This window comes from Protopterus annectens, chromosome 2.part0 (genome assembly GCF_019279795.1).
Source record: "Protopterus annectens isolate FY-2018-M chromosome 2.part0, PAN1.0, whole genome shotgun sequence".
NCBI classification, from domain to species: Eukaryota; Metazoa; Chordata; order Ceratodontiformes; family Protopteridae; genus Protopterus; species Protopterus annectens.
Genome location: NC_056728.1, coordinates 676,350,553 through 676,363,593, shown reverse-complemented (window position 1 = coordinate 676,363,593; position 13,041 = coordinate 676,350,553).

Sequence of the window (13,041 nt, the reverse complement as noted above, 5' to 3'; positions counted from 1 at the left end):
ATGTAGGTGGGTGTACATAGCAGATAAAGGTTTGTGGGGACTGCATTTATACATATTCCGTATGTGTGAGAGGGCTCCTTCCCTAATTGAAGACCTATCATTTAGTAGACTAATACTATGGTTATTGCATTCTTATTCATTAAACCATTGTTAATTGGTTCCTATATAGCATGCAGGTGATGTCGATCCTTCAATCCCTCTGGAAATACATCGATATGTAATGAAATGTTGCTACATGAAAGCTGTCTAGTGTAATTCTGTCACAGATATTTGCACTCATTGGAGTTGTGTTGGTGACTGAACCTCTTTGGCTTGGGTTGCCACCTTTTCAAATGGCCATAGTGGGGCATTTGCAGGACACATATCAGATTTTAGAGGCCGACACATACCCACGGTCAGTAGAAAGTATAAAACTTTACATATATGCCCACATAAAAGCTTATATTCTTGTAGCGGTTTACTTGCTTATCCTTTTTCTTGTTACATGTAGGTATGTTAGATAGAGATGACTATTTTATGCAACCATTATATTCAATATGGAACATGCAGAACATCTCGAGATTGTAGGACATTGGTATTTTTACTCAATTTGGTCAGGACACTACCGCACATAGAGGGACTGCCCTCAAGGTGGGACAGGTGTTAACCCCATGTTTAGCTCATGTCCATAGCACATATTTGTAATAGTGTATTATAGCAATAACCCATGCCTGGGTGTGGGTAATGGTGAACTGACCTGCAGTTGGTGTGGTTTGTTCACGAGGACGAAGCCCGAGTGGCCAAACAAAGACAACCGTGGGTAAATCCAGAATTACCCACACCCAGGCGTGGGTTGTTGCTATAATATAGTCTCCATATCCTTTGTTCATAACGTTCGGTCGTGGCAGAATTTGTGATTGCTATGGTCCATGTTGTGCACATATTTGAAGATTTCAACTGCTGTATACGGCATACCCACGGATTCAGGATCGCACACACGTCCAACAACCACATTACCATTCACAGACTCCCAAACCACACAATACCGAACACTCAAACTCGCAACAATCAAATTCCCGGAACTAACACAGAACACTCACATGCACACACAGACACACTGCTACCCATCACATCCAAACAAACCATCCAACACTAAATATGGCCAGGTGGCCATGCCCCATACACACCCCATGTGGGTGGCTTCGCCCCCCACATCACACCCAGGAGCGGCCTTAGGTCTACTGGTGCCCTAGGCAAAGGGCACAACGGCACCCCCACCACACCACGCAGTGCCCCCATCCTGGTCTACCTACACCAAATAAATACTGGTAAAGTGCCCCCACTAAAGCAGTGCCCTAGGCAGCTGCTTAGTTGGCCTATGCCTAAGTAGGGTTGCCACCTTTTCAAATGGCCAAAGTGGGACATTTTCAGGACACACATCAGATTTTACAGGCAGACACATACCCACAGTCAGTACAAAGGATAGAACTTAACTTTTTTTCCTAAATAAAAGCTTATTCTTGTAGCAGTTTAGTTGCTTATTATGTTTCTTGTAACATTTAGGTATTTTAGATACAGAAATAACTATTTTATGCAACTATTACATAAAATATGGGACATAATTATGTCCTACAATCTCAGGACATTTGCCCTTTTTAATATTTTTTGTCAGGACCCAACTGCCCAGAGGGGGGGCCTGTCCCTCTCAAAGTGGGACAGGTGGTAACCCTATGCCTAAGGCAGGCTATGGCCACACCTACTGTAATAATCTACCTCTGAGTTAGCACGAACAGACACATGAAGCAAACACACACACACACACACACACACACACACACACACACACACACACACACACACACACACACATTACAGTCCCACGGAAACACACCACACTCAGAACACACACTACAGCAATTAGAAACACACTTAAACACAGTACCTACCTGGACTGCAACAGCAGCAGCAATAACTAAATGTCTCTTAACATCGTGATAATAGTACTCGTGGTTCTAGTGTTCCGGTACTGTGGTCTTTTGGTATTTAAGCCTCGTGATTACTCATGTCGGTAAGTAAAGCATTCGGTAGTTGGTACTATCCTATTTATTTGTACCTCCATGGTTGTGTACATGTTGTTAACCTATATATATATTTGCAGATATATGTATATCTGTATATATCGACATATATATCTCTAGCACCCTTTCTATCTCTATATTATATATATATATATATATATATATATATATATATATATATATATATATATATATATATATATATATATATATATATATATATATATATATATATATAGAGAGAGAGAGAGAGTGAACACAACTTTCATTGGGTACATGGCGTTGTATACTATTTCCTGAACTCCGCCCTTTTGTGTTTTAACCTGTCACAATACACACCTGCCATTGGTACATCTCAGGTAGCTTAGTGGTAGGTGATTGTGTACATGGTTGCGTGTTCTACTCCTGGCAGTGGTCGTTTTTCCTCTCAGAGCAGGCACTATTAGTACAAGGGTGAATAATGCAGATTTCAGCTATTCTGGCCATCTTTGACCGTGATCTGCACGATATTCAGCAAAGCTTAGACCTGTTTTGTGCATATCCGTGTAGTCATGTTTAAACGCTTACCATCACTTGCCGGCGCATAAACCCACTAACATGTGCTTAAACGTGGTCTAATGACCTGCATCCAACATCCATTATTCGAGCCATCAGAATTACGTAACAGTCCTTGCAGGTCGTGGAACCGGGAACATGCACAATACAGTCAGTGGCTTTACTACTGGGGCATCTTGGATATGTACAAGTGTTATGGTTTTTTGTATGTGGACTGTACTACGGCTGTTCCTCCATACTGCAAACAAATGTGTAACTCAGTTAGTTTACATATTGATGATACCTATTAATGGTATGTCCAAGTGATGTTTAATGGATGTGCTCCAGCTATGGGAATCCATGTCACAGTGAGCCACACACTGTAATGTGCTATACCTTGCCACAACCATAACTGGAGAATGCTGGGGTGACAGATACCTGTCATGGGTACTCCCAATGCTTTGGAACTATATCCCTGATTACATTATATGGAGACCCTCATTAACACACCAGGGAATCCTTGCAGAGTGGGTGGGGAACAGTGGTTACACTCAGCGATCCCGCAATTGAATCTGCTCCACAGAGGGACAGTTAGTTAATCGATGGAGTGGCGACAGCAGACACATTTTGCTTAGGTTGATGAATGGCCTCTGACAGTCAGGCATGTACCTACTGGTGTACCTAGGAACCTATACATACAGTATCAACACATGCTGTTAGCTTCTTTTACTGTTCAGGTGTTGACTTACCTTGTTCCAATAGCTGTTGTCTGTGCAATAGTTGAGGGCTGCCTATGTAGGATTCACACAGTAGACCACCTATACATAACAGTTTACAGGTGGTCATGTGTGTCTGCCATCCATTTTACTGTGTGTGCAGGTGGACAAGTGTGTCAGTCCATAGGGGCCTACACTGTCAGTGTATGTGCTATACGTTCCCTCTTTGCCAAGGCATGGGCATATTGGGCATGCCTCCGTCTGCCTACTGGGGCTGGCACAGGGTGTTCATGGTCTGAATCCCTCTGTGCCTGTGATGCCCTTGGCAATTGTGGTGGGCTGTGAGGGCCTTCACCATTATGTCCCTGCTGCAGCTGCTTCCGCAGAATCATATTATGTAGCATGGCGCATACTATGAAGATGTGGGCACACGTGCCTGAAGAGTACTGCAAGGCTCCACCAGATATGTCCAAGCAATGGAACCGTGATTTCAGCATCCCAAACACATGCTCTATGATGATTCTGCTTTGTGCGTGTGCCTCATTATGGAGTTCTTGCATGGGTGTGTGTGCATTTCTGATGGGAGTCATCATCCATGGCTCCAGTGCATAGCCAGCATCCCCCACAAGGTGACCATATGGGATGTCCCCCCTGACAAATATCTGATACAGCTGTAAGGCATGTCAGATGTGGGAGTCATGGTAGCTTCATGGGCTGCCAGCACACACATCCATGATAATGCCCTGGGCATTGCACACGAGCTGGCAGTTGATGGAGTGGTATCCCTTGCGGTTTACATAGCGCCTACCATGCTCACCAGGTGGTGACTTGATATGTATGTGCATGCAGTCTATTGCACCCAGTACTTCTGGGTAGTCTGCCACATGGTGGAAGAGATGCATATTGCTGGCCAACTCCTCCTGAGTTCGGAGGAAGTATATATGCTCATTGGCATGTGGTAACATGGCATCCAGGAACTGGTGTAGTACCCTGGATGCTGATGCCTGTGAGATCCCCATGATATCTCCAGTTGCCATTGAAAGGTACCTGTGGCTAGTATTCTCAAGCTTACACATACCTTCGTGTCCACTGGGATGGGTTCCCCTCTGTTGTTTCTGGATCTGAGGCGTGGCTGGCACAGCTCAAAAATTTGTAGTATGATGCCCCTGTCCACCCTGTAACGCTCTACTATCTCCAGATCATGTAGCCCCTGGTAGGTTATCCTTGGTCTGAACACTCTTCTCCTCCTCTGGGGCCTGAGGTGGTTGTCAGCATCATCCTCCACACCACCTTCAGTCTCCAACACATGGTGATGAATCACAACTATGGCATCTCCCAACAAGTACATTGAAAAAGTTCCCCGTCTATTTACACCGATGGTGCAGTGTTTGGGAATAGACGAGTGTGTGTGAGGTGCTTTCACACTTTATACTATTGTGCCCTGAACACTGATGATGTCATAGGGTGTGTATGTACAACCAGAGCTGCAGGGTATCTTACTTATATGTTTTACCACAGGTTCTGCTATTGTGGTGCCTTTGGTGTTGAATTACATTTAGCTGCCGTGCATCACCTCTTGCCCTTGCCTTCACTTTTCTTAACGATTCCCCTCCCATTGTCGGGCATGCATCCAGCAGCCTGCTTTCTTGTTTAGTACTTTCCCAAACCAGGATCGTGTTGCGAAATGTGTTCTATAGCCGATCTACTGCAGGTTTGCTTTGCTCTGCGGTAACAGTTCTCTTTTCTTTGCAATCCGACACCTCCCCTATCCTGTTCTGCAGGTTGCTACTAGCAGCCTTGTTAGCTGCTGTCAATAGCCCCCTGTGAGTTAATAGGTGTTAATTACTCAGTTGCACTCCAATTACCCTACTGCAGCATTTCCTTATTGTCTTCCCATAACCTTCCTGTTTGAGCTGTGGTGCACGCCGCGTGCGGCCGCTTACCAGGTTTCGAGCACGTTGTCATCCAAGTACACATGCGCTTTCGGGCAGCATGTGTGCTCTCATCTAAGCAAAGCAATGCCTACATCCACACCCCTATCCTGCGGCTTTGCTTAGCAACGGGCAACCCGGATTTGCAATGCTCCAATGTGCTTACAGCTACTGTTGCACACCCCACTGCTGATGTCATGTATACATCCAGATCACTCCTCGGTGTTGTAGCACTGCACCGTATGGTACATCCTTAGGCCGGCGGGACGTTTGCGATTCAGTATTACTTGCCTCATTTGCATGGCATTGACTACTAATTCATAGTTACCACACCGAACACTGTCACAGACCTTTAGTAACCCTTGCAGCTTGGTTGTGGTGTAGCATGCATACCATTGACTATTATGGTGAAATCATGATTTGTGTTACATTGCAATTTTATGACATCTGTATATATTTTCCTTGTGTTCTCATTTGCGCACAAATGGCCTGCGGTTGTACTTTGCGTTAGTGTGGCCATGACATTAAATGTTATTTTTTATGTGTTGTGCATGTTTTTTTATCCCATTGGCTGTATATTTAGCCATTGGCATATGATAACTTTGTAATATGTAAGTTTGGTCTACTTTCATGGCTCCGATGTTCTGTTTGGAAAAATGTAAACTGTTTTTTTTGGTTTACATTTCTGTATGCTTATGCTATGCCTGCACCAATTCATGAATCGCTATGTACCTTCATTTGCATGCTGCACTACTGCGCATGGAGTGATTAGCATACATGAGCTGAGACCTGCGCAGATCTGGCGTACGCTGGTAGTGCACGTGGAATTGGATCGTACCTGAATCACTCGGCGGCCATATTTGGCATTATACCACCTACGCTACACCTGCACCTGGCGCAAGCTTCATGAATCCCGGGGAGTATCTATATCTATATATATGTACAGGTTTACTATTAAAATTTCGAACAGCACTCCGTCGACTGTGCTATAGTCGGCAACGGAAGTTTGAAAAAGTCGAATGTCAAAGTCAAAAAATCAATCTAGGAATGGTTTTAACATGGGTCGAGGTAGGTGTTCAGTATTATTCTGAACTACAAACATCTCCCCTACCTCGACCCATGTTAAAACCCATTCCTAGATTGTTTTTTTGACTTTGCAATTATCATTTTCGAACTTCCATGTTCAACTATAGTACAGTCGACGGATTGCCGTTCGAAATTTTAATAGTAAACCTATATATATATATATATATATATATATATATATATATATATATATATGCATCTATGTATCTATGTATATATATATATATATATATATATATATATATATATATATATATATATATATATATATATATATATATATATATATATATATATATATGTATGTATCTATATCTATATCTATATATATATATATATATATTATAGTTATATCTATCGATATATATATATATATATATATATATATATATATATATATATATATATATATATATATACACACACACACACACACACACACACACACACACACACACACACACACACACATAATATGGATGTGATATAATAGATAATTTGACATGCCTCTGTATTAGGCAACTCCCTATGAGGAGGTACAAGGTAATCTTTTTAGATATTGGGGCCTATTAGACCAAGTCCCAAAACACAGATGTTAAATTAATGAAAAAAATAGACTTACAAATGACAAGTCAGGGATGGCAATTTCCCCAAAGATTCCCTTTTTTCCAAGCTATAGAAATCTCAGACTTGGTATACATATGTTCAAGGGGGTGGGGGCTTGCCTCTCCCATGGAGTGCAGGGGAATATTTAAATGAGAACATTGATGTTATAAATGTGTTCTTCATCTAGATTTTCAGTCTTTTATTTATTTATTTATTTTTAGGTCTGTCAGCAATTGGCATTACGCCTGCCAACTGTCTTTATGTATATCTATATATAAATGTCTGAGAACACTACAGAGTTGAATGTCAAAGTCCTATATCATTAATTTGCTTCTGAACTTGCAGAACTACTGCATGCTTTATATATTATTACTATATACAGTATATCTATGTATGCCATGACTGCTTTTGGTACTTTTTTCCTGAGGCCTCCATTGAAAAGGGTATCACTTCATTGTTCCCTGTCAAACTTCTGATAGAAAATTCTAGTAAGTAAAAACATGTATAAAGAAAATAAATAAATAAATAAATATGTAGCTCTCTGATGCCAAGCATCATTGAAGGGCCTCATTAGCATGCAGTCTTTCGGAATCTTATTCTCTGCAAAATTTGTAGCTTGTCAGAGACTGATTGTGGATAGTGCCAAAATTCACATGGGTGTATTGATCCAGTAGTATGTCCCAAATTCTGCAAGTCTTGCAGAGTAAGCCAGCTACACTGATGTAGAGGAATGTGGCCTGACAATGACCCAGACCTGGATGCACTAATACAGCACAGCAACCTGCTGGAGCTGTTAGGGGTAGCAATTATTCTGTTGTGCCTGCTCATTTCTATTTGAGGGAGAAATAATGGCAATGTGTTGGAGTTAGTCACATGGTCTTTGTGGCCCGTGGCCTTAGCTAGCATTAGAAAGGAATGGCAACTGGAAAAGGTGAATGTGCAGGCCATGAGGAGGTGCTGTCACTTTAGTAGGAGGACAGAGAATACATAAGGAGCGATCCATGTCTAATAATGTATTTATTTATTTATTTTACATTTGTTAACTGGGATAGTCTGAATGGATGCAGGTCCATTTTCAGCGGAGGCCCAGGGAGAAAATCTCCACTTGTGGATAGATACAGAAGAGTTAACAGTAGTAGTTTCATGCAGTTACATATAGATACAAGTTACAGAATTATTGGAATACATACATACTTAAAAACTTTACAATATTAATTTTCTTAATAGAACATAAACAGTTTTAGTGGTACAAGGCTGTGTAAGGTAGCATATCATTCAGTAGTACAATACATTTGAGAGTGACAGTCAATGTTTCAGACTTTTTAAGACTTTTCTACATGTAGCCAGATAGTAAAGTGAATGGTGAGATGGTTAGTCAGGGTTTGTACAGGGGCACAGCCAGTGACTTTTTAGGTATATTTTGAGAGACATTTAAATTGGTTTATAGAATGAATTGCTTTAAGTTCGGCAGGAAATCGATTCTAGATTTTACCAACAGAGTTGCAAAATGGTGACTCACCTGCTAAGCTTTTGGATTTAACAGTTTGTACCAGCATTTTATCAGAAGAGTGGAGTGATAATTATATTTTTGAGTATGGGTGTGCTTTCGGGCTGATAAAGGACTTTGTGGGCTATTATTAATTGATTATACTGGATTTGAGAGGGTAACTCTAGCCAGCCTAGGGATCGTAGGTTAAGACATTGGTGGGTTCTATATGCTGGACCTGTGGCAGATCTGGCTATGTTATTGTAGCAGCTATTGAGTTTTTTTGAGGTCAGATTTTCTCAGGTTTGTATAGATAGGGGAGGCAAAAAGAAGGGTTGAAAGTAATTGTGTTCGGGCAATCACTGTCCTAGCAGTTGGGGTTAGAAATGCCTTAATTCTATATAGAGATCCTAGTTTCTTATTGACTGTTTTAATGGTTTTGTCGATGTGAGCATCAAACTTAAGGTTATTGTCAACAATTACACCTAATAGTTTTGTATTACTTTCTGGGGAAATTATTGTGCCATTATTAGATGTTATGGTAAATGATGGGAATGTAACTTTCCAGGTGGGGGTGAAGAGTAGCAGTTTTGTTTTATTTGGATTCAGTAGAAGACACCTGTCAGTGAGCCAGTTTTCTACTACATTGAAAGTATTTTGGGATAAGGTCTGCAGGTCTGTTGGGGAGGTGTTGGAACAGATTAGGGTAGAGTCATCTGCATACTGAATGCAGGTTGCTTTGGGGATGACTGTATGAAGATCATTAATGAATATGTAAAATAGGAGAGGTCCTAGTATAGACCCTTGAGGAACTCCAAGGGTGACTGGCAGTAGGGAGGATAGGATATCCTTCCATAGCACAGCTTGTTGTCTACACTTAGATAGGACTGAAACCAGCGTATTACCAGGCTATCTATGGCAAGAGGTTTTAGTGTGCCAAGGAGTAGTTGGTGGTTTACCATATCAAATGCCTTGGATAGGTCAAGAAAGATGGCAGAGGAGAGTGTATTGTTATTTCAAATTTGATTTATTGTCTGAGAAAAGGATCAAAGGGCTGAGGTGGTACTATGGTGGGGTCTAAATACATGCTGGGAGGGAGCTAAGAGATTGTGCTGATTGAGATAATGTAACAGTTGCTTATGGATACATTTTTCCATACTTTTAGCCAGAGGTGACAGAATGGCAATGGGCCGGTAGTTTGATAGATTAGTGGAGTTACCCCCTTTATGGAGAGGAATTACATGGGAAATTTTCCAGATGGAGGGTATATATGCTTCTGAGACAGTTCTATCAATTAATATTGAGACAGGATATGCTATTGCGTCACTTTCTGAAAGATGCCAACATGTAGGAGTTAGACCTTCAATTACTTTTTCTAAGTTTCCAATGGAAGTATCAGTCACAGTTCCCTGACTCACTCTCCTTCTGCATGAAGCTGGTGATGTCAATTCAAGAGGTTTAATCACCTGAGTGATGCTGAATAACAGTGCTGTCAGGAAGAGGAGTGATTAGGGAAGAAGAACCAAAAAAGTCAGCTCAACTCCTGTAAACTCCATGTTTGCAAAAAAAATAAATCTTACATATGATGAACGTGGTCTTTTTAGGTATGTCTATGATACCACAGACTCATAGAACAGTGAGCATGGTCATGCCTCTTATCTGTTAGTACTCAGTCGACCATTCAGTATGGGCACATCTGTACAGTACCGAGCCCTGTGTAAAGCAATGTTCTTCAGTAAGTCTGCAGTGGTTCTTACATGCTAGTAATATGATAGATTGTGAAAGTATTACACTGCATTCACATACCACTCCTGAACAATCCCAGCAGCTATTCATCCCCTTATGAGATGTATTATTAAAGAACTATATTATACTTATGAAGGTAGTTATATAAGCTGGAAACTGGGAAAATAGCATTGACTGTTGTCATAAACACATTGCCTGTGAACTCAAGGGTACTTGCTGCATATTTCTGGAAAAGTTTAAATGATTAATGAACAATAGATGTGCTGCACAATATACAGAGTGGCATATGCAGGCAATATAAAATATGTTCAACATGCATTACATTTACCTGATAGTGCAGCAACTGTATATAGAGTGAATATTCCAGCATTAGAATACATTCTAGATAGCACTATAGATTTTTCCATCCCATTTGGTTGTGGGCATGATGATTGTTTATTTGTTAGACTTTGGTGTCAAAAAGATGATGAGCTCAGTATTACTGCTGTCATAATAACTGTGGAAAGGTTTGTTATGTTACTTGGGTCCCTTTCTTGTCTTTTTAACTCAAATTGTTTTGTCAGGCAGTTCCAGGTACGAATGGTGCTGTTAGTATATTCACCTTGACTTATATCCTCAAGACAAGGTGCAAATGAGATGTGTTCGTTTGTCATTTACGTATTACTCATGATCACTGGTCCAACTATACTTTGCATGTTATTAGATATACACTTTAAAAACACTCTTCATATGTCTCTAATAGACTGAAAGCATACAGCTTACTAACCAACATTAGCATATTTATTTTAAACTATAACACCAAGCATCATAACAGTAACCCAAATAGTAATGAAGGTATTTTCAATGTGAAATATACTTGTTATTGTCAGCTTGTATGACTTTGTATTATGAAGATGGTATACATAACTGTAGTTGTATAACTGTAAACTGGAATACATAGTATTATCTTAGATTACTAGTATTAGAAAATTATTATAGCTATGTGACAAGGTCTCATGGGTAGTATGCACATTAATGGTGGTGACATCTTTAAGCAGTGTACCAATATAAAGCTGATTGTCTCTCACATTAATGGTGGTAACATCTTTAAGCAGTGTACCAATATAAAGCTGATTATCTCTCACATTAATGGTGGTGACATCTTTAAGCAGTGTACCAATATAAAGCTGATTATCTCTCACATTAATGGCGGTGACATCTTTAAGCAGTGTACCAATATAAAGCTGATTAGCTCTCACAATAATGGTGATGACATCTTTAAGCAGTGTACCAATATAAAGCGAATTATCTTCTCACAGTCTCCCTATTAAGTGGTATCATCTATGTGCTTATCTGATTTTTGGTCGCATGTGATCAGTACCTCTTATAACAGTATTGCATCCCATAAACCATATTACAACATCTAGCAGTGCAGGAGGACCATTACTGGTTTACATACCTTATGCAGGAATACACTAGTAGCAGCTACATGCACCAAACCTCTTCATCATAGGTGCACCTATAACACAGCCCTACCATGCGCATAGGAAGCACTAAACTCGGGACACACTACCTGAGTAACTACATACATCTTGGCTCAGGCAATACAGCCCTTTTACAAAGACTAAAGGACCTAGAAACTATTATTTTACATTTCCACAATATTCATTACACATGGGGTTACTAATCTGTGTAGCCGTAATGCATTTTGACTAAATTTCATTTTACCTATGTATGTTACTACTGGGAATGCACAGAGCATCACACATCTGCTCTTAAGTGATCATGTAACCTTTCCTACATGCATGCAACAAGTACTCATACTAATGATAACCGCTCAGTTTCTTAACATAACTACATCTTACCAGCATGACAAAGTATTTTGTGTTAGTATGAGATGCTTGTTAGTACAGATGCTAATATTGCATAGGAGTTGTACATAACCACATTCTTACAGTTAAATTGTTTGCACGGTGACTGCTTTGCTGATGATCTACTATTAACTATGTGTTACGCACTGTATTACACTGTCCAATATTGTACAAACATATAGTGATACAGCACACACTACCCCATATTAGCAGATATTAGCAGTACATATGTCCAGGAATAACTATAGTGCACTGCACTCTATCTGCATCACTGATATACCTGCAAAGCTCTGACATGTCTGTAACTCTGCTCATCCCTCATTCTGCTAATATATTCTACATCAATAATCATACATGTTTATCTGGAGTAATGTTTTTTTTTAATCTGTACTGGAACTGTAGGATGTGGTGGTTTCCATGAGCACTATCCTCCATATCATCACAGTTCTACAGCAACATCCAAGTATTCAACACCCCCCATCCAGGCCAGGCTCACCAGCTGTTATGGACTGTTGAATAAAGGCTGGGGGGAGAAGAGACAGATTGGGAAACAATATTGCTGCTCACAGAGAATAACCTGAAACAGTACTGCCATGAGTACAATACCATTATGAGCTGTTGAGCATATTTTTCCATATGTTCACCTCCATCCTAAATTATGCCATCCCCTCATAGCCTGTGTGTCAGCCTACTCTGGCCACTAGTCATAGTCCTGGGCTGCACAAAGGTTTCATGTATGACCTGTGTCACACAAGCATGGCATCCGCATGTCATCTCTGAAGAGAGCTGATCAGGCATAGGCCCATAATTCCTCCCTTACTCCATTCTGTTCTTACAGGTGCATGGGCCCCTAATTGAAATCAGGCTACCTGGATCATACTAAAATGTTATCCCTCTATGCTAAGAGAGTTGGTGCCCTCTATAAGGCTTGTCGACATTGACACATATGTTTGAACTTAATAAAGGTTGGCATACACTGATGCTGTGTGCTATCAGTCCTAAAATTCCGAAGCAGTGCATGTTAATGAG